Source organism: Halichoeres trimaculatus, unplaced genomic scaffold (assembly GCF_033239565.1).
Source record: "Halichoeres trimaculatus isolate MK-OKI-2021-1 unplaced genomic scaffold, fHalTri1.1 fHalTri1_scaffold_22, whole genome shotgun sequence".
NCBI classification, from domain to species: Eukaryota; Metazoa; Chordata; class Actinopteri; order Labriformes; family Labridae; genus Halichoeres; species Halichoeres trimaculatus.
Genome location: NW_027437200.1, coordinates 15,092,313 through 15,116,118, shown reverse-complemented (window position 1 = coordinate 15,116,118; position 23,806 = coordinate 15,092,313). Strand labels below are relative to the sequence as shown.

The 23,806-nt window shown below is 40.3% G+C and overlaps 1 protein-coding gene across 1 annotated transcript in view; it reads right to left on the bottom strand.

The window, feature by feature from the left end:
- Positions 1 to 17,048, bottom strand: part of LOC141811163 (phospholipid-transporting ATPase ABCA1) — a 262,749-nt gene extending 245,701 nt beyond the window's left edge. Inside the window, exon 1 of the mRNA XM_074699107.1 lies at positions 16,992 to 17,048. The gene's annotated coding sequence lies outside the window, so the exon portion shown is untranslated. The remainder of the gene's footprint in view (positions 1 to 16,991) is intronic.
- Between the last annotated feature and the right edge of the window lie 6,758 nt (positions 17,049 to 23,806).

Here is a 23,806-nt window from a genome sequence, read left to right as displayed (position 1 = left end):
TAGTTGGCGCTACATTGCTGTGGTTTGATACCATGTGTGCCAGGTCCTGTTCAGACAATATGAATGAATGAGGGAGAGTTAACAGTTTAACTGCCGTAAGTTTGTTGTTTTTTTTTTCTTTTTTTTTGCACTTGTTAATATATAAAAAACAAACCATAAACTTAAACAGACGTTTCTGTTTAATTTTGAACTTCATGGCAGAGTGACTGCGCTGTCTTTGTTAGAAGTTATTTGTCACTGTTAATTGAAATTTTATTTATCAAAAGTATTAGTGGTATCAGTACTCAGTATTGGTGAGTGCTCAAGAGAAAGTACTCGAACTGGTATTGGTCTGAAAAAAGTGGTATCAAACATCCTTATGTCCAGCATGGGAAATCACTTCCTCTTCTACTACCTGAGAGAGAGTGACAAGGATGTGTTCAGGTACTAAGACATGGTACCGTTTGATTTTACGTGAATTGATGCTGGGTACTACAGATGGTATTTCGTTTGTTCCTAATTTGGTACCCATCCTTAGCCTTGCTCAAACTGGGGTTCAAACTGGTGACCTTGTTGCTGTAAAGCAAAAGAAAGAAGGGAAGTAGAGTTTACAAGTTGAGTAGAATAAAAAGCATTTTGCTGGGTTGATAAATTTGAATGCCTGGGTGCCAAAAACATGGCCGACAAACAGTACAATACTTGATAAATTATAAATCCTCTGTGGTCAAAAAACTGTCTTCACACTCTCCTCATTCACAATTATTGCGCCATGTTGAGTTATCTTGTGATGGAGGAAGTCAAATTGGCAGTGCCTTATTATGTGTTTAATTAAAATATCAACAGTCAGCCTTTATAAATTAATAATTTTAACACACAGGTTAGGATGTTATTTATTGGCATATCGATATTCTGTCCCAGCCCTACTATGAAAGCAGTATGTGTGCTGTGCTCCCGTAATCAATAATAAGAACCCAAAATACAGATACGGTACTTCAAAAAGACAGTAAATTAACACTAAATTAAATATGCCAAATAATTCAGTATTTAATTCACACCACATCAGTACATGAAGTTCAGAACAGCCAAGAGTATAAATCCGTTCAATTATTCAGTCCATTCAGTGATTCAGTCCTCCTCTAGTTCTACTCTTTTATTCCTTTCAGTTTCAAAAGAAAAAAAAAGGCCAGAGACCTGGCTGGATAAAAAGACCAAGAGGTACAAAGAGTAAGAAAGGGACACAGAGGGTACAACACCGCCAACACAGTGACAACCACTTTGGCAGAAAAACCACTGCCTGGCTGTTGCAATATGATATTTCATCAGGGGAAGGGAACTTTACATGAAATGTCAGGGCAAACATTGACCATGATAGGTGGACCATTGAGGTAATCCATTACTGGGCTGAGATAATGGTGCCACTCATGGTGCATCCAGAATTCTCTGCGAGTCTCCCTCAACACCCTTGTGGGTTGGGGGTGGTGGGATGACTGTGAATGATGCTGGTGATGACGGTGAAGATGAATGACTGGAAGCGGAGCCAAGCTGGAGCAGCAGGGACGGCGCTGAGACTTAATACAACACCTTCAAATACGCAGTTTTAAGTCTGAGAGCCAAGAACAACCCATCTGCTTGTGTTACTGTGCCGTCAGGTGAAGCGTGGTTGAATATGCAAAAAGAAAACTACTGCAACAAAATCATAGAGTGCTGTCTGCAGAAGTCATTAAACTGAAACCAATTGACTTAAATCAAAATAATGAAAGGAAGAGAGGCCGTTTAAAGGTCATATGTTGACCGCAGCAACAGCAGAGTGATACTGTTTTATTCCCAATCATATGTTTTTAGACCTGCTTTGTCATTTCATTTTTGAAGCACATTAGGTTTAAATTAAATATTTTTGGTTTTAGAGCTGCCCTCTGTTATAGTATGAATAGAGGGCACTTTAAGTTGATAACTATTTCTATGTACACAAATCTTTCCATAACACATCTATGGTTATTTCTATTTTATAGTTGATGTAGTTGTAATGTTTTGTGCCTATCTGATCACAATTTTCAGAGTTAACAACAGAGTTCTTGTTAATAAGGAATATTTCATTAATCAAACACCAGGAGGGCAGCACTGTGTTTTACTTCCTTTTTTTCCATTTGGGGTACTTGGCTGAGGAAAAAAAATCCCAGTGGGTACATAACTGAAAAACGTTTGAGAGCCACTGATTGAATATTTATGTAATGAGGATAATTTGACACAGAGAAACTAAGATGCATTCTGTTGTTTCCCAACAGCTGTTGTAAACCAACATATCCAGTTTTCAGGGTCACTCTTTATACTGTGACACTGGTTCCACACAGAGACGCATTCGCACTTTCAGGCTCAAAGAAGGTGATGTTCAGGAGTCACTCTACTAAGTTGACGACAGCTGTGTTTCTAATGTTATTGCAGACAAAGGGTGAGATAAAAACACTTTTCAGCTTGCAGGCACCACCCTCAAAGTCCCTGGACATCTAGAAAGTACTACTTTACAGGCAGGCAACTTATCAGCCCAGAAACAAATTTAGACCCTTATAAAACACTTTTGGGACACAGTTGATTTTTGTGCAACATCTCATCATCAAATTTTACCACATTTAGCAAGATATTCTTTTTTCTTTCCCCTGCCTGAGAGTCAGGATTTCCAAATATTTTAACTTGGTCATTAAAGATGCTATGAGAAGGATCTGTTTTAAATGCACTCCCTCGCCACCTTCTGGCCTGGAGTCTCCGCACACTGTCGTAAATGACTTTTAGTGAGGCGTGTGTTTGTTTTGAAATTAAATGGAGATCAGATCATAACACATTTTCTTTGTTCAAGTCAACTTTTTACTGGATACAACAGGCCGAGGTAAGGTATTTATCGGTACAGTTATGTAGCGCTACAGTTTGAAATGTGACATCAAGCAAACGTTGTGGCAGCTGGCCATATGTTAGCCCAGTGCTCCGACGTAGCTGTAGGCTAACATGAAAACAAGTAAACACTGTCAGTTTGTAAGTAGTTTAGTAGCCGTACCTGGCAGCCGGGTGCTCTAAGACATGTCAGTAATGTGTAACGTTAGTGAATCCTGGTTAGCTGTGTCCTGCCAGTCATCTACCAAGCAGAGCTAACATAACCTCACTCTTTGTTTTACTGATAGACTCTCAAGTTTGAACAAACCACTGCAGAATAACTACTGACTGTGGGTTGGTTTAAATATTATCACAAACAGTTGAGCCCATGTGTTATCGAGTGATACAACCTGAGCTAAAGGCTAATTAGCTTTTAGCTTGGGCTGTATCACTCTCCTGTTTAGTTTTCTTCTGCTCTTCTGTCCTTTTACTGTCTGACAGTTTGGCTCCTGTGTCCACCATCACTACATAATTAATCACAGAAATCATTTTCAGCAGAGAAAAACACAGATCTCTATGTTTTATCTCTTCTCACTACTAAACTTAATCAGCTGGCGTGGTGTTGTCATAGAGACCTAGACGTGCTGTAAACCAGTCCGGTCCTGGCCGACCCGCACTGGAAACTAAGTAGTTCCTTAAAATACTCTGTAATTAGCAATATTGGTGCTGGTAATCTCATTTTAAAGTGTGGATTATGGTCAGGCATCTAGAAGGGAGACTTTTTCAAGATCACTTTCAAACAACCAACAGCCCCTTTAATTTATAAAAAGTTCATGTCACTACTTTTCTACCTTTGAAAATACATTTCTCATCATTTTCACGAGGACCTGGCTCTAAAACTCGCACACATTGATGGAAGCCCCTCTGAAAGCTGTTTGCTGTCAGTCAAAAACAGAAGAAGAACAAAAAAGCATTATTTTCTGGTTCTCGCGAGATTCACTTATCAAAAGACTTTGCAAGGATAAACTAGCATTGTATAAGTTTGTCCACAGAGAGTGAGGTGCACAGCAGAAAGGGCAGAGATTGTTTGACCACTTTAGTTTAAACACCTGAAATGCACAGCACTAACAACTGGCAAGGTGGATTTGCATTTTCCTCTTTTTGGAGTGAATTGTGGAGCTAAAAGAAACAGGAAAAGTTAATTCACTATTCACTCAAGAATTTAGCCTGTGGAGTCTTATTTAATCAATGCTGGTTTAAAAACTGTGAAGTGTGTCATCTCAGAAACACTATGTGAACACTGTTAGAGTTAAAAGAAACCCTCATGAAACCACATATGTTGCAACCCATCAACCCATTTGCTCCGAGTGCACAAACAAGTCAATTTCCTTCCCCACAGAACGAGTTGAGCTGTCAAGATTTCCTTTAAGCATTGATCTACATGTCTGCACTGTGCAAGGGCACACAGATGCTCCTCCCTCTCCTTTTAACAAGCTCCATTCAGTCTGCAGGATAATTTTGTGTGAATATTTTAGCACATTTGAGTACGCAGGCTGCAAGTGTCTTGACTGACAATCAAGAGCGAGAGAAAAAGAGAAGGAGTTGTAAAAAGAAGAGGACGTGTTGGAGCTGCTCAAGTTGCCCGCCACGGCGGTTCCTGTCATCAGTATTCTGGGTCACTCAGAGATACTCTTTTATTTATTTTATTCTGTCTGTCTCTCACTTCCCATTCACAGGGTCTGGAGCTTTTCATATCGCTCTGTGTGATGGAATGTACCCATTGTTCCCCCCTGGAGATTAAACTCCATGAAATGTCAATTTGAAATAAACTGTGAAAAAAGCGATTCAAAATTCGACCCAAGAGCTGGGGAGGGGAGTCAAAGTGATGGCAGAGACTGAGACAGAGGGGGAGAGGGGAATATGAAGAAGAGAGGTTTTAAGATGTCTTTCTCGTGTGTCTTGGGAAAAAAGGAAGGAGTAAAACTAGAAGTGTTAAAAAGTCGTAAAAAGCGTTTAAAAATTTCCGGATTGAGCCGCCAAGCAAATCCTGTTTTATTCCCCGAGCAAAACAGCCATCTTGGAATAAAAAGTGTTTAATTCCTGCACATTTTCTGCCACGGGCGATTGGAAGAAACCATCAGCCCAACGCATTGTAAAGTGCCACAGGAAGCTCGGGTGAGGAAGGTTAATGAACCCACCTCTTCCATCATTCCCGGTGGGCGTTTTTATAGGAGAAAAATTAATTACTTGTGACAAACACGCCAGTGCCTGGACAAGCTGCCATTTCTGCCAGGCAGCCTGTGAAGAAAAACATTTTTCCAGTGCGGTTATATTAAGCATGGAGTCGCCGGCTAATCAGGACCCTGTGCAGGAAAACTCGTGTCAACACTCGCGAAAAGACAGAAAACCAAAGCTGCGTCCCCGGACTCCCTGACAAAACATGACAGCACATAAAAAATGTAAAGTTCACAAGCTCTGACATTGATGGTGTGTTGTTTCCAGAGTAAAACACTGCACTCTCTCTGCCACTCTGCCTGGACTCGCTGGGGAAACAGGCATGTGAGATGACAGACAGTCTTTGTCCCGAGCACAGGGAGAGCTGCAGGGTTTGCTCGGACTGGAGCGAGATGCTTAGAAATGGTAATGGAATAATTTGCTCCCATCTCCCCCCACAAGCATTGCCATGATTAAAATGACATGTTTTAGTGTCCCCCGTTAGCAGCATATTGACCCCATTAATCACGCTGCTAAACGCTGCTTCCTTTTCCGGATCGGTCAGTTTGATGAACTGTTCATTGGCTTCATGCGTCCGAGAGTGCTGGGGTCTGAACGGGAGCTATTAGGATAATAAAGAATATGGAGTTTTAATAATTAATATCATGCCGGCTTATGATTGTATTCATTGTTCCTAGCAGACGCCACCAAGGCCTGATTCTGCATTTAAATGACGAATAAGCTGCACTACTACATAAATGTAAAAAAAAGGGTTTAAAGTTCACGAGGCCCCAGTGAAAACGGCTTTAAACGTTAACGACCGCAGCTTTTTTCTTCAACAACAGCCTCGTGAGTATCAATAACACACTTAAGAAAAAGCGTCTTCTGTATATGAACTGAAATCCCTTGAGCCGGCTGAAAAGAAGTATCCCTGAAGGAGAAGATTAGCCCTCACACGTGATTCAAACCTTTGAAAGAGAGAAAAAACAGAAGGATGAGAAGAAATTTGAGCCAAATAGAAAAAAAGAGAAGTATTTAACGTAGATCTCCAATCAAAATAAAGCAGAGGAGGTTACTGCACCGGGCTGTCACTGAAAGCGCTGAAGTATAGCCACAGCAAGACAATTAAATAGCTATCCATTCACTCTAATGGCTGCGTTTCGTGGAGGAATGACAAATTAGAATCCAATGAAGTTGTACTTATTATAGCTGGATGCTTGCCTTTTAATGTCTGCGCAGTGCCACCCTGAACTCACAGATAAATTACCCAGAAAACCACAGTGATGAATTATTTATAAAGAGAAATTGGATAATGGACACCTTCAGTCGAAACTTTTACAAGACAAAGGGTAAAACTTGTGAAATGTCAACCGGCTCAGACCTTCAAAGAGGCAAATAAACCTCACATATACTCAGCATTTACATAGGACGGCAGATTTAACGTATCTGTTGTTTAAACATTTCTCGCTTGCACTTTTCTCTCTACACAAATTCACACTCTTTCCAAAAAATGCTACTGAAGCAGGTTTCTTAAAGTTTCTTCACTTTCAGCTTTCACAAACTTCAAGCAAAAGGCAGCAGTCGTTTAAATCACCCTGCCAGGGCTCAATATTAACCTTGGCCCAATGGCCCAGAGCCCACAAAAGATACTACAGAGGCTGTAAAGTATTACAGGATGTTATCCCCATGTGGCAACACAGTTTTATTCCCATATACAAAGCTTTGCCAACACAGCGATGGAGTTTCTAGATCATAATTTTGTTTTGAAGACTTTCAGTGATGAGAAATGGAAAAAAAAAGTTATCATAGAAAGTTATTTCTGTTACTTTGGTTCGTTCCCCATACCCATTAAATGAATTCAATCTTAACATACGACAAAGGCTGACAGAGATCTCTCCCATGAAAATAAATCAAAAAATAATAACACTAACCATCCCTGCCTTTTGTTGAACTCTTCAGCACAAAGTCGTCTTTTTTTCTTCACTTTTTGAGGACTGTGAGATGCTTTGTTAGTTTTCAATTCAGATCATAATTTTACTGATTTTTGGTTCTGGGTTGCATCCTGTAAATTCAAGCATCAGAGAAAAAGGGGGACAGCTTAAAAGTCAAAAAATCTTTTTCCAGATGCACCTGGAATTTCAAAATCTAAAAGGCTGGTAGCTCACAGAGCCAGTGCTGAACCACACAAACACTCCTTGTCCACTTTTTTAGACTTTGCTGTTACTGGGTTAGACCACGTTTGTCTTCCACTGGCTTTGCTGTTTGTTTGCTGAACATCCATGATGAGAATGTCCTGTTCCACCACATCCCAAAGGAGCTCTATTGGACTGAGACCTGGAGGCTGTTGGAGTATGATGAGATGAGATGAGATGAGATGAGATGAGATGAGATGAGATGAGATGATGAGATGAGATGAGATGAGATGAGATGAGATGAGATGCCATGAGATAAATGAGATGCCATGAGATGCCATGAGATAAATGAGATGCCATGAGATAAATGAGATGCAATACGATGCGATAAGATGGATGGGACGAAATGAGGTGAGATAAATGAGATGCGATGAAATGAGATGCAATGGCATGAGATAAATGAGATGCGATGAGATGCAACGCGATGCAATGTGATGCAATAAAACAGATGAGATGAGATGCAATGCCATGAGATAAATGAGATGCAATACGATGCGATAAGATGGATGAGATGAGATGAGATAAATGAGATGCGATGAAATGAGATGCAATGGCATGAGATAAATGAGATGCGATGAGATGCAATGCGATGCAATAAAACAGATGAGATGAGATGAGATGAGATGAGATGAGATGAGATGAGATATTGTCCCCAAAGGGGAATGTATCATGGCCATAAGTGCAGTGCTGCATCATTCACTCGTTTATACATTCATACGGATCAACAATATACAATATAAATTACACCTGTGCGCCTGTTGTAAATAGATAAACAACTGAGTAAAAACTGTTGACTGTGGCAAAAAAAACTAAACTTATCATGTTCAGGATGTTTTGACCTTTGCAACATGGAGTGTTATCCTGCTGGAAGTCACCATCAGAAGAGGGGCACTCTGTGCTGTGGACTTGAAACTATAGTCAGGTAGTACCATTGTCCAGGTTTGGTGAGCCCATATGAATTGTAGCCTTAGGCCTTGTACACATGTAGCTGGGCATTTTCAAAAATACTTTCATCCACACGGAGTGGGCAAATTCACTTATTGGTGTGGCTTGAGGTATGCCCAACCCATATTTGGCAGTGTTTTCCAGTCGTAACATTTGTGGCAGCCAACCAGGTTGAGCCCTTGTCATTCAGCTGTGACGTTTGAGAACCGAAAACTCTGTTTATCGGGGTCTACACAAAACCATGAAACTGGAGCTTTTCAAATTTTCCCTTAGGCCAGAGTTTTCAGAAAACATTGTTTTTAGTGACGTAAAGCTGCGGTTCGTGTGGATGACAGGTGTAAACATATAAAAAATGTATACGGTTTCCCAGATACCCAGCTACGTGTGGACATGGCCTTAGTTTCCGGTTCTTGGCTGACAGGAGTGTCACCTAGTGTGGTCGTCTACTGTTGCAGCCCATCTGCTTCGAGGTTGGACGTGTTGTGTGTTCAGAGATGGTCTTCTGCAGACCTTGGTTGTGACGCATTTGAGCTACTGTTGGCTTTCTATCATCTTGAACCAGTCTGTCTACAACTGTTGTAAAAAAGCAAGCAGTGAAAAGTAAAAAGAAACGTAACAGTAAAGGTTGCGTGTGAGAATCCCATTAGATCAACAGTTTGTGAAATACCATAACCAACAACCATGCCACATTCAAATTCTCCTACATCACCTTTCTCCACAGTTTGATCTTCAACAGCTCGTCTTCACCATGTCTACACATCAAAATGCATTAAATTTCTGCCATGTGTAATAAAGTGGCCACTCAGTGTGTAGCACTGTAATGTATACTTGAAAGGCACTACGGCAGAAGAAAACTGCCTTGTCTGATCAACTCCAAATGTCAAGGTGATGCTGTACGAAGACAGAACTGAAGCTGAGAACAACCTCTAGAAAGCTGCCAGAAGGAATGTCAGAGGACTAAATTAGCCTATAATTTCATTTCCAGTACATCAGACAAACAATCAAAAAAATGCATTCGAATGTACAAACTAATCAATCTACTTACCGTCTAGGTGGCCTGTTGGGAAGCACACTTAATTGACACTATTTGTGCAGGAATACTAAATGAGCAATGGCATAGATTGCCTTTAAAGCTCTCTTAGTGGGACATGCATAATTATGGAAACACAGACACAGATGCTCTGGGTGATATGATGGCATCAGAAGGCTCACTTAATTTAATGCAGGCACATCATTTGTCCTGTGGGAGCTCTATCCTAATACGGGAGCTTATTGCAGATTTAGTTAGATACTAATTTCAGTCATCACTCACATAAAGGACACAGCCAGGGCCTCTACTGACTGGGATGTATAGGACACTCGTGAGTGTTTTCTGTTTGATTTGATCCCAAGAGGGATGGAGGACACAACCTGCCTGAAAGACAAATTATTAGATGTTTATATTTAGATTTTCTTTATATAAGCCTGCCTTTTTCTTTACACAGTTCAGTCTATAAGGCATCATTGTCAGGAAACAAAACAGCAACACTGCTATTTGTGAGGTTGAAACTATATATACTTTTCCTTTTAAAGCAGTCAAAAGGAGTATATATTTGGGTTGCCAGACATTCTTTGCCTCTTGGATATGATAATACCTGCAGAGGCTGGAGAACACTTTCTACTCAGTCAGCCGTTTGCTGCCTTAAATTGCTTCCAAGACAAGGCTTTCTGGTTCACTCTTGTATGGCGTACTCCAAAGGGTGTGTTGTCAAAGGCTTGGGAGACTTGTCTTGCTTAGTCCCAGTGGGGGGAGAGAAAACCACAACTGTCCGTGGGATCAGATACAAACGAATGGCTGTACTATAGGACTGGAATAGGTCTCTAAGCTTTAGGGTCATTAGTTTAAGTTAGACGGCAGGAAGGGGAATTGACTCAAACTCATACCTCAAGAGACGGCGTAAGGTCACGGCCGCTGCACAGATGTCATGGGCGTGTTACACCATTTATTAGAATAACTGGTTAACAACAGTAGTGTAGGAGTTTTGTCTGACTGGAGGAACTTTTCCATACTTCAAGTTAGATTTGGAGAGACATGCTGTATTTCTGTCGTGTAAGAAGTGGGGATGTTTGAAGGTTCTAGAACCTTGTTCAAAGGGAATTTTGAAGTTTCTTCTTCAGAAAAGAAGCCCCCCAAGCACAAGAGGAACTTTGAGTTAGATGGTGAAATATTAAAAGTGGCTGGCCTCAGGGCAAGTGAGGGTTCACTGGAACAATGCAGGTAGTCTGTGAAGCAAGATCTTTAAGTATTCTTTGCCATTGCCTGGAACTGGACAAACAGTTTGAATGAAGACTGTTCATTTCTAATCAAGTCTGTTGATTATACTACAGGCTTGCGCCAACTTTTTTCAAAGAAGGCCACATTTAAATTTGTAAAAATAATCAGCAGCTCTTTTACCATCAAAGTATCAAAGTAGCATACAAATGCTTTATTTGCAAAGTCTTGTTTTATTTCAAAGTCCATGTAAAGCAAATTCAGACATTTGCTTCTAAACACATTAAATTGGTCACAAATATATTTATTTAAAACATGAAAAAAAGTCTTTCAACCATTAGGGTTTAATTGTGGAGCTAGACTCACAAACTGTGTTTCAAAATTTCTGTGTTCAGGATTTAATGGGCAGGTCAGAAATCATAGCCTTGTTACGTAACGGGGCCATCATTAGTAGGGATGGGAATTGATAAGATTTCATCAATACCAATGCTGTTAACGATCCTGCTAACCAATCCAATTCTTTAACCATTCCCTTGTCGATTTCAGCAAATTTTGCATGTGGGCAAATGGTCTGATTTTCAGTGGCAACAATTCCAAACATACATCCCAGTATAGATGACTGCTTCTGCAAGTTGCTGGTGTTTCCACTCACTTAAGGTTGTGCAGTAGGTGTAATTAAAATTAAGCCACAATTCTGACGCTTCTGAACCCTGACAATTGAATGGAATTGATTAGCAAATAGATTAATGATATTGATTCTTTGATGGAACTGTTTACGATTCTCAACTGGAATTGGTTTTCGATTCCCATCCCTAATCTTTAGCATAACCCTGCCCCTGCTTCTGTTGTGGTATAAATAAGTTCAGCATCGTTAGCTTTGGCGGTTTTCCGCTCACTCTTGAGTCTGGGATGGCATTTGTTACTAGACTGTGAGGAACACGGCTGGGCACTATCAGTGTCTGATTCAGAGTCAGATTCTGGATCTGATGGCTTGAACAGGTAGGGCTGAGTCTGACCGATTAGGCTGCTTTGAGACTTTAATTTATACACTTAGAATTTTTTTTAAACCTTTAAATTTGCCTCAGTGGTCATTGGCACATGTTTGTTGTGTGATAAACTCATAACACAAATTTATAGCTTCTTTACACAGACATACATAAATCTTTTGTTTACCTTACTCTAATGGTCTTTTTATTGACCTGGGATATGGGTGGTTCACACATCCAGATCCTGAAATATTGGGTGCTAGGGCAATGGCCTCAAGCGCAACTCCTGGTAGGGTTTTTTTTTTTTTTTTTTCCTTTTTGCTTACCTGACCTTAAAAAAGTCCAAGTGTATTTTATGCTTATGTTGTTTCAACGTGGATTCCAACAGTCACTATTTTAAAGAACCAAAGGTACATTAAAGGTTGGTTGTGATTACCATCAATACTTTGAGAGAAGTATGAAGGTGGCTCCCCAACAGAAACACACTGCAAAAACAGATATCCAAGCAAAAACAGAAAATAAACTATTATATTCAACTTATGAGCCACATTTCTCTGACAAATCTATAAAAATGTCTTATTTCAAGATAAAAATGAGTTTTCCTGTACTTATTGCTTCCTTTGTCTTGTAGTTTGGTTTAATATAGCATTGAGAAAACCCCTTTATCCATTTACCCATTTTCCAAAAGAGCTAAAACCTGTTGGCTGACAATTAAGTTTGGCCCGAAAACTGTTATTCTACAACCAATCTTCGTTTGAGCACTAGTGATTTCATTCAAATGACATTACATGGGTTAAGATGTAACGTAAAGCCAAAGGTTTAAAAAGAGAAGAACTACAAAGCAACATCTGCCCAACAAACATGTGAACCCCAAAAAGTATAACACTGTTTTTCATTTGAAGGCTGGGTGACATCACTTCATGGCTCTGACCTGAAGTGGCAGAGTCAGATGAAAACAAAACTTTCTTAAAAGTTATTTCTTCAGTCTTTTTAAGCCTTTAATTAATGAGAATGAGAATAATGAGAATAGGACAGTTGATAGAGAAGGGATTAAGGTGAGTGGAGAATGACGTGGGATTTTTTTTTTCCAATGCAACAGTCAAGGGTCAACGATCAAGAGGCTTAAAGGGACTTAGAAGACTTTTTAATTAATCTAAAAAAAGTCTTACTACTAGATATATACCTGGCCGTAATCCACAACTTAAAATGAATGCTAGTATAGGCTATTCCTAAATGCTACTTTATAGCTTCCCAATCATGTTGAGCAGGATCAAATTGATTTGCCCCATGTAGAAGTCTATATGACAACACCATGCCAGCTGGCAAAGTTTAGCAATAAAGACAGATGTCAAAAACAGTCGACATAGATATGAAACACCTATCAATCAAAAAATGGGCCTTATCCCTGAGCAATAAAATAATGGACAATGATTCAATCTCAAAACATAGTTTTCAAACAAGGATCCTAAAACTTGTCTTTGCCAATATGGCATCTCTGGAAATAAAGAAGAATGATTCAAGAAAATAAAGCCCCAAGACACAGTTAGAGAAGCACATCATTTCCCAAACTGTCTGCTAAGCACTAAGAAGCCCGCGCTGTTATCAATACACTTCAGCTGGGAAGGGGGGATGTGTGTGGCAACCTGCTGTTTATTTGAATCAGCCATTCCCCAAACCTGACAAGTGGTTCAAGCTTTTGATTTCAATGCGTGAAAAATACAAACACAGCATGAAAACTGTCACTGCCAGTGTGTTTGCTCGGTTCTGAACATACTTTACTGGCACTGTCAAACAGGATAGGTGTGACCTGACAAGCTAACAGACCACGAGCACAGGAAAGCTGTGAACGTGAACCAAGGAGCTGAGGAAAAGGAAATGCTTGCTCATTGCAATGTCCTCGCTGAACAGGACTTCATGCTTCAAAATGCAGCGGTATGGTGCAGTGTGGGGCAAAATTATCTCTTCATCAGCAAAACACTTGGTTTCTAGAAGCTCAAGTTCTGCCATTGGATCGATACTCGAGGAAAATGTCATAGTATGTATCTTTCCATTACACCGTGAACAGGAGCGAACATTTTTTTCAGCTTAAAGGCAGCTCCTAAGGAAAAAAAAAATCCCTGATATCTTAATAAAGCAGCACCATATTTTTGACTTTAAGGTACAGTGTGAAAAAAGTGGAAATATTCAGCAATGTCAAGTGGTCAGGCTCACTTGTAAAAGATGCAATGGTGTCCTTTGAATATGTTAGTTAAGGTTGATAGACTTCAAACAAGATGTGATCACCTCATTAGTTTCATCCTCATCAATGCTGGGCTGAGGAGGCCAACATGCCTTGTTTTACAGTTTCTCAAAACAATAACGATGTGAACAATAGACTGTATAATTTAAAGGTGTGCACATCGACTTCACCCATTTGTTTCTGATACAGAGTTTTGATGCCTTTTGTTGTTAGGAGCTGTAAGGAAATGCTAAACTCAGCCTCACTTTGTCTGAGTTTGGACGAAGGCAAAGAGGCTTGAACTTCTATTGTCTGTTAAGTTAGCTGCACCCTTATATGGGCAAAACTTGTGAGTTTATTAACTAAAAATAAAAAGTTTTATGAAATTGAATCCCCTATACAGTGTTTTCCGATAGAGATGTTAGCTTTTCAGACTCGTTTTCAACACAAAACTCAAAAATATGAGATCAGTGACAAAGGGTCTATCCAGGAGACAGATCTGTTAGATTCAGTTCTATGTTTTTCTGTGTTAATCAGCGCTGGGAAGAGTATGTTTTGATTGCTATTGGAGGTATTTCACACTTTTTATTGCCGACATCTTAGCTGGCAACTTGAAACATGAGCAAGTTTGATTCCTTCCTTATCCACTGCTGAGGTTTATACTTTCTTTATAGTTCCTGTTCACATTAGAGGTTTAATAAGAACACGTTTACACATTTATAATCCAATAAAATGATAATCAGTATTTTCTTTATGTTGGTCAATAAAGTTATAAAGTTTGACATTGCCAAAACAAAAATGTTCAACCCATCCACACAATGAGGTAAAAAAGAATGCTAAACAGATTTTTTAAATTCTCTTTCTTTTCTTCTTTTTTTCCCTTTTGCTTTGTCTTTTTCCTTTTATTTATTTGTTTATTTATTGAATTTCTTTTACATTTAGTTTTTTTTTTCCCCTCTGCATTCATTTATGAATATGAACAAATGTTTGTGAATGTGTGCTTCAATATGAATTAGAAAAAAAATGTTGAATTGATACTGGTGTCAGTTTGGATCAGTACTTTTTGAGTAGGGCTGCACGATTATCGCAATCGCAATCACAATGTCAGCACATGCAATTCAGATTTTTCTCCATGATAACCAAGCCAGTCTGTAGACTCATCATGACACAACTTTTTATATTAAATCGCAAGCACAATCGCAATGGCAATATTGTCCACCTAATCGCACCTTTTCCCCAAATCATGCAGCACTATTTTTGAGTCCCGATGTCAGAGCTCTTGGTAATGCTTAACCTTGCAGAGCAGATGGACCTACCGTATTCAGTTTCTGACATCCTGCAGATCCATCTTGCCAGGCTCCATTGACCAATGAATTCACTCGGCTAAATTTTCAACAACCCAATCAGGGAAGAGAGGCGGGGGCTGTGGAACTTGTCAGCGTTCCTTTGATTCTTGAGTTAACTTTACAAGAACGGCAGCAATCGTCTCACGCCATTATCACAGCTGTTTCTCATGTTCCTGTTGTTGTTTGTCTATTGTTTCTCAGCAGTGGCGCACGTAAGCTACATCATATCGTGGCTTGAAGTAGATTGGTCGGGTCGTCCAATCACCAGCTGCTGATTTTTCTGAAGGTCCTGCCTCTGAAAACAAATCTGAAGAGCTGCTACCCAGATGGACTAGTGAAATATTTCTGTGGCAGATATATATGAAACTGTCCGTCTCGTGTGTCAGGTTAGGAAATGCTGCCTGGACATAAAAATTTGGATCAATGCAATCGATCAATTATCAGACATTGTCTTTTTGTCCTGAGGTGGATGTTATTCCACAGCGGCCACACCAAAACTGAGACAGGCTATAGATGAAAAACTGTGACACCGTGCCTCTGGAGCTGTATACAGTGATAGGGCTGACATGATTTAGCATGATGGTATACGAGACAACAGCACGCAATCACAACCTTTCCTTTAGCTGCCTCATGTGTCATGTTCCAGTGCATCTTTAACACATAGTCTTAGTCATCGACTCCACATTTGTCATGCAAATAGCTTCTTTATAATATGAGCAGCTTACGGCTGCAGCTACAAACAATGAATCACCTTGATAACAGCTCACCAGGTACAGAAACCTATAGTCTCTCTCAAATACAGTGTTTCATCAAGAATAACTGCTATTAGGTGTGACATTTGCACAAGCAGACCCTCAGCATAAAAATCAACTACATTACAAAAAAGCTTTTCCTCCCTCTCCATCTGTCTGACAGTTCAATTTCCTGTGCAGAGCTTTAATTTGGAGCATCCTCCTGATGCTTTATCTGGAATTTAGATCTTGCAAGGTCACCCAGGCGTACAGAAGAAAGGGCCATTGTGCTGATATTCATCTGCAATGTGATTTCTTATTTTACCCCTGTGCCACAGAGAGCCCTGAGCAGAACAAAGCTTATTTAGAGGACAGGGTGGGGTGTGTGGGGGGTCACCTATATCTGGATTCTCTTAAAACAGCCAGTAGGCGTTAAGTTTGACAGGTGCTGCTCAGAGCTGACAGAGTGGTTACACAGAGCACTTACAAGAAACATGGTTCGTAACTAAAGGCCTGAAAACACCTCTCTATGGACCTCTTCTTATCCACGGAGGTCACAGCAGAGGTGAACGTAGACGGTTTAAGGGAGAATTTATCAAACAAAACACACTGATGGCGCTTAAATGGAAAAATACTGGAGTTTAAAACAAGCACAAAAGTATCTGTTGAGTTCCATCAAACCAAAGAAGCTGGAAACATTCAGCTCCTCATGTTTCACACACATACACACTTGCTAAAAGAAGCAGAAGTTGCGAGTTATTGATCGAGGAATGCGCTTTAAGTAATTGCCTAAGGTCAATCTAGCCAGATAAACTGTTTTCTTGCTTCATTAAAGGAAACCACAACTTCTTTCTCGGTCATTAAATGTGAGTTATTGACTCCTGGTCCCATGACATTTCGATACAAAAAGCAAAGTCCCACAGATTTTAGATAAACAGATTGTGTGCGCTGCCCTTTGTCTTGTAAAAAACGACTTTATCAGACCTGCTGCCATTTGGTTCTGCCACTGAGGCCTATAAATGCATTTACTTCCAAACAAGATGGATAGATATGACTCAGAGCCTGATATTCGCTCTGTAATGAGAGACAACTGCACATGTGGTACAGGAAAACAAAGTGTTCCTCTACTGCTTCAAATGCTTATAATCTAGATTATCACATCATGAAAAACAAAAAAAAAAGATTTTACTCAATCAAACGTGCATCTGGAAACAACTAAATGTGGTGAAGAAGAGCCACTGAGTCATTTTTAAAAATGTTTTCTTCTTACCCCTGAGATGGACAGCTGAACACGAGCGACTCCATCAAGTCTCAGGTTGATTTTCCTAGAAACAGCAAAGAATGGAAATCAATAAGGCCCCCGAGCAAAGAGAAACACATTTAATAATTCACAGCCACGAGATGTGTCAGTCATAATGTAAAGGAGGTGTGCTGTTGTCAATGTACTTGTCGACACTTAGCCATCATGAGGTGATGCAGACCTGTCACAAAGACCATCCTCTCTGGAGACAGCACGCTCTGGGGTCCACCATCATACCCTTGATGACAAGCCAAGTCCACCTTTGTCCTTGGTGTAAAAAAAAAAAAAAAAGAAGAAAAAAGAATACATCTCATATCATATGTGCATTATGCCATACTCATTCAGCACATGATAAAAAGGGTCTTCATCTACTCTGTGGGATAGCAGCATTACAGGGTATTACTGCTATCAACTCTTAAGAAGTGTGAAGAGCCAGAACTCTAACGGCCTTTCAAAACAAAAGCACAAAATGTTTATCAGATTTTTTTTCTTTGTCCTTTTTGCCCAGGCAAGGGTCTGCAACCCAGTAAAAACTGGTCTACAACTCGCGTTTCTGTCCCAACCAACCAGTTGAGAATGGGGATGTCAAGATTAACTGGTTTTACAGTTAACCACATTTTTAAAAAATCACTAATAACTTAAGGCTTTTTACCTCCAAGCGGCAACCTCCAGTCTAAGTGTATGAGACAATGCGGAAGTGCTAAAATCTGCTGTTTCTTGAGTGTTCGCTTGAGGCTGGCTCCGGAAGTACCAGAAGTCACATATACACCAAGCCAGAAAAAGCCATTTTCAAAGCAGAAATTAACCTATTTACAGCCTTGTTCAAAAAACGTCTCCTGTCTGAGTCGCTAATTTTACTACCGTTCAGAGGATATTAAGATCGCGAGTTCACCCAATAAGAGGCACAGCTGAGGGTCACGTGACCGACAGGCACCCTAAGGCTGTAGGCGAAGCACTTGCCACTACCAATATGGCCGCTATAACCGATGTGCTTCATTTACCATTGCAGAAACAGACAGGTGATGTCGTCCAGACTACGTCCATGTTTTATACAGTCCATGGTTTCCACCAAGTGGTTTCGTTTGGTCCGACTCAGTACGACACACGTTTTGTGGAGTTTCCACTGACTAATCCCAGGATGGATCTACTAATAACCAAGACAAGCCGTCCCACATTGGGATCCTTCTGTAGGGGTGCCAACCTAAACCGATCCGATCCGATCCAGGAAGGTGGAGCTGCAACACTGCAGACTGTTGATTGGTCAAAAGAATCATCACTTATCGTGGGACAGCAGTTGTATTTCTCCTCGCCGCTCACAGCCTTCTCTGAAACAAAGCTTGATTGTGTTTTGTAACAAAGAGCCACACAGAAATCACAAAGAATGTGAATTGCTGGATGTCTTCCATCGTTACATTTTGTTTACTGTGTTGCGTTTTTCTTCTTCGTTGCATTTATTGGCAAGGTACACTTGTGCGGCGCTGTTATGATGTCACTCTTTTATGTAGCTGACGCGGCTATCGTCATCCAGCTAACACGCTGCCTACCAAGAAGGGGAACAGTTGGCTGTGGAAACACAAAAAGGATCAGGCTTCACCAGTCCAACCCGTATCAAACTGTTTTGATCTAAACCAGACGTTTATCGTGAAGGCTCCACAACATTGTTTTTTCTATTGCCACGGTAACAAGAGGAAGTTGTCTTAAAGTTTAGCACAACTTGTAAAAACAAAAACAAAGTGACATCTTAATGGGATTTTTCTGTAATGAAAAGTGAGAGGCTGCTGCCCTGCTGATCAGAGTCTGACATGTTAGGGGTGGTAATGTTTAACCTAAAAAAATGGGAAACTGGGGAATGTGAAATATTCGCAATAACTGTGAAACTGTGGTAAATAACCCACCATGTTATCGCAAATCATTCAGACAGCTTAGCACAAAATGACAAAGAGGCAGCTGAAAATAATAAAGCACTATCAGTATCAGAAGTGCTTTTGTCAAGCAAGTCATCTCTTGGTGGTAAAAGTCACAATTAAGTTAGCAGTCCTTAAGTTTTGGAACGACTTTGGGCCCATGACGGCAAATGTATGATGTGAACATACTAAAAAAAATTATTCTACCTTTTTCAAAAAAGTTTCAATCATTCATTAGAGAAAGTGTCTCTCTGTCCTTCTCAGAAAAGCTGTTAAAAACTTTCTCTCAACAGCAGAGAGGGTTAAGTTGGATGGACACTGTGACCTTTAAAATTTCAATCAAACGTTAAGGTGCTCTCTCTTTGTGTCTCTGAGATAGATTTGGATAAGAAAGTACAAAGAACAAATAAATTTGAAGGACATGCTGGATGATTCTAGTTGAAGCTGGCCTTTGACCTTCTGGACAAAAATTGCAATCACTGTATCGACTTATCTGATTTGAATTTTTTTTTTTCAAAATTATTTGAATAGTGTATTATTCTCTATTTTTTAAGTCTCCTTTTGAACGTTAATATTGATTTTGACCTTTATACTCTGAATTACTCTCCTTGGGTCCAAGAGGAAAATTGGATTGAATTTGATGTTATTTTCTCAGGGTGTCTTTGAGTTTTTAGACTCTCTTCAACAGCAGACGAGCATCTCCTCTTGCAGACCTCTTTAACTCAGAGGGTTTTGAAATGACACTCAGTGTTAACATTCTTTGATTACTCTCAAATGTGGGGAAACAATCATGGCAACTGCCAGTGTGACCTTACATCTGCTTACAAAACCAGTTGTGAGGCTTTGAAAAATAATGATAAATGTGACATAATAGAGGGAAAAAACTGAAAAAATGACTCCACTGAAAAACATTTTGCTGCTTGTTGGTGGAGGTTTCAGCCAAACATGACAATTCAGAGAACTTTCAGATTCTATAGAATAGAATAGAATAGAATAGAATAGAATAGAATAGAATAGAATAGAATAGAATAAAATAGAATAGAATAGAATTGAAAATACTTTATTTATCCCCGAGGGGAAATTCAGGAGTCACAGCAGCAATCAAGAAAACAAAAGTAAGAAAGTGTCTAGAAAGTGCAAAAAGGTCCATAAGAAAATAGATGATGACAGCTTGTCCATCATTCTCCAGCCCAGCCAGTCTCCACCTCCACAGGGTCCAGGACTGAGCTTCTTCAACAGTCTGTTCAGTCTCTCTCTCCCGGATCCTGTCTGCCCACAGCAGGCGAAGCTCTTCCATTGTGGCATTGGTCCCAATGTTAGCTCCGTCAGCCATGTCTGTGACCAGCACGATGCCACTCTGCCCTCCGGCAGCCCCTCTGCCGCTGGGCTAGCACGGCTAGCTTATCCATCCCACCAGAGATAGATCCCACCTTCCCAACAACGATGGATGGAAGGACAGATCCACGACTTCACCTCCAAGTTCACACCTGAGAACCAGCACATTGTCCTCACCTTATCCTCCTCACCTTGAGGGGAAACATCAGGCCTTGCACCAGTTAGCACTGACATGCTACAGGCTGCTAACAGCTGAGTTCACATGTAAACAATGCAGCCATGGTTACATGTAGGATCTCCAGACAAACACAGGAGAAAAATAGTAAAAATATCGCTGAGGCCACAAAAAGTTTGGTGTCCATGACCAACAAATGAGCCATACAAAATAATGATCCACTCCAAATACAACGATGACGAAAAAGAGACGAAAAAAATGACAAGAAACGGACAAAGAAGAGAGTGCTACTGCAACAGGCAGCTACTTGGGCAGCGCCTAGCAACAACAAAAAAAAAAGGCCTATGCCTATGCCTCGGATAAAAAAAAAAAAAGGAATAAATTCTACTGTTTAATCTGATGGACTCCTACAAATTTTATGGTTTGATGTCAGAGACAGAAAAAAGAAGAAAATCAAACATGTCTGATCACAAGAAGTAGTATTATGGTACAAAGATCAGAACAATTCCTGATAGAAAACTATCAGACTGGATAAAGCAGCGTGGGTTTTGCATCACTTGACTCAGTGTGTTTCTTCTGAAAACCACGGATTGAAATTAAGCCAATTAAGAGTGTAGAAGGAGATCCGGGCAATTAGTGATTTTGACGCTTTGTTTAAAGCCTGAAATCAAACCATTTAATCATCCCACAAATCCTCTCCGATACACTCTCCTCATGTGTGGCATGCAAAACGTCTTCTCTTGTGATTTAACCGAAAACTGAGCCAACTTAATAAAAAGGAAAACAGATAACACAATAAAGTTTAATATGAGAGTATGAGACATTTCATATTGGAAGTTTAAGTCCTGCACAAAGTGAACGTGTAGTTCCCAGAGGGCAGCTTCCCTTCTCCGTGAAATCCAAGACTCAGCCAGAAAGCTGCTGCTCAGCGACCCAATTAGACAAACACGGCACTTTACAACTTCATCACTTACATCTAACTGTGTACCGCTATGAGCTAGCATAAAAACCCCGTGTTGGTATTAGCATCCAGCCATATCCGGCCCCTGCCATGAAAGCAGATGTGTACACATTAATGGGAGCATCCCTTTAGGAGATCTCATTAAATTGCTGGATCACAGCAGCGTCCAATCAACAGTATCCACAGAGGATCCAGACGAATATATTTTTATTATCTTAGCGGGGGTTGCGTGTCGAGCTGATTTTCTGGTTTTACCCTGCAATTAGCACAGCAACGGGAGGCCTTATCTTGGTTCTCATAGCATATTTCGAAGGTACACTGATTAGAATCGAGCGAGGTCAAGGGATTAACGGATCAGTGAGCTCATTAGACCCCATGCAGGGATCTGGTGGACCAACATCAAGAAAACGAACATTTTCCTTTTTCACTTTCAACCCGACAAGTTATCAGAAAGGGAAGTAACTGCTGTTTGAACGTGTCAGGGAAACAAGACGTCTGTATATGTTTGGAGGATTTGAGATGCTGGTGGTGCGTCTAGGACCGGTGCACCCACCCCGCTGTGACACTATCGCCAGAGTCAATCTACAATATGCTGATTCTATCATAATAAAGAAAATTGGCTCAGTCCCAGAGGAGAGAGGCCCTAACAGAAAATAATTCTGCCCTTGAAACACTCTGGGCCTGGCTTTGATTAGATGATGCTATCTTTGTTTAGACTTGAGCATCTGGGGCAGGACCATGTGTTCATATATTTAATTAAAATACCATTGCCTGCACTGACAAAGGGTACTTATCTCATCAAAGTGTTCACCCTGGATTTTTGCTCTTAATTCAAAAGATTATCTTTGGTGATTGGCCATAGAGGTGGAAAGGATGGGGGTACCGGTGAGTACGGGATCTATTGGCTTGTCAGACTACTGGCTCGTACGCTGTCCACCTTGACTGTGAGCCAGATATCATCGCTGCGTGCCATCTGGCTCGAGGACAGGACTATTTTACCTCTATCGCTGCTTTTTTATCATTCATCGAGAGGTGTTTGAGAGCATAATTACAGGGTCGTTACGGTTGTCACAACCTTGCAACCACAAAATTTGTATCACTGACCCGCCAGAAATGACCTTTCGATGCCTCTGCAACAAGCCTTTACAGCTTTTATGCTTTTCAAGTAAACTGTGGGGAACATGGACTGAAATATCATGTGGTCATATTAATCCTGGAGTTCAAAACATAATCAGATTTCATCAACAAACAGAAATGTTAAGACATTATAGATCCATTTTAAGCATGTTGTGAAGTGAGTTATGTCATCCCTAACTGTACTTAGCAGGACAGAAATACCTCTGCTTTCAATTTAATGACTAACATCTACAAACAGGGGATGTATTTTATCAACCCCATTACAAAACTCCACCAGCATCACATCCTTCTACTTTCATACAAAGCTCAGTTCAGAAAAGTGATTCGTTCAAAGATTCATTCACCCAATCATCCAGTACTTTTCCCCAGCTCTGCCTGTGAATTAGAATTTGATAAGCTGAAACACAACTGAGCATTAAGTTCTGTTTGCCATTGTTCTTAGATCTGCTGAGGCTGAATATCAAAGTGATACTCCGGGATTGAACAAGTTGGGTCCCATCACAAGGTTTAGGGCAGAAATTACCCCTACAGCAGTGATTTTGTGCAGCAGAAGCCCAGAGCGCTCGCACCAAACACTCCCTCCCTGCTCCTCTACCGGTTTCCTCTGCATTCAGACGGGACCAATTTTGACTTGACCAAAAACACAAATAAACAGACTCCCACCGAAAAAATCTGATATCAGTCTGCATTCACGCTTTATTCAGAGAATTTTCAGCGCGTTACTTTCACACAAAAACACCGCTAAATAAGGCTCTAGTTCTCATCGTGTCTTAAAACGGCGCTACCTCCGCTGCAGAGCAAACCGGCAAAGGAGCAGGGAGGGGGTCTTTGGTGCGAGCGCTCTGGGCTTCTGCTGCACAAAAACACTGCTGTAGGGGTAATTTCTGCCCTAAACCTTGTGATAGGACCCAACTTGTTCCATCCCGGAGTATCACTTTAAGCCAATGAGCTGAGAATTTTAATAATTATAATAATAATAATAATGCATTTTATTTATAGACCTTTTTTTCAAAAACTCAAACACGCTTTACAAGGTAAAAGCAGTATAAAAAGCAAGTATAAAAACAGATACAACATATGAAATAGTAAAAAAACATGTATAGAAAAAGAAGACGAGGCAAAAACAATTCAAAGGTGCAGAGAAAAAGCAAGTTCAGTACCGGGGTTTGTTAGTTTAAGTTAAAAGCTATGCCAAATAGGTGAGGTTTGAGGTTATTTTAGTGGTTTAACGCTATGGTTTGCGACTGAAAGCTGCTGAAACAATCACGTTTAT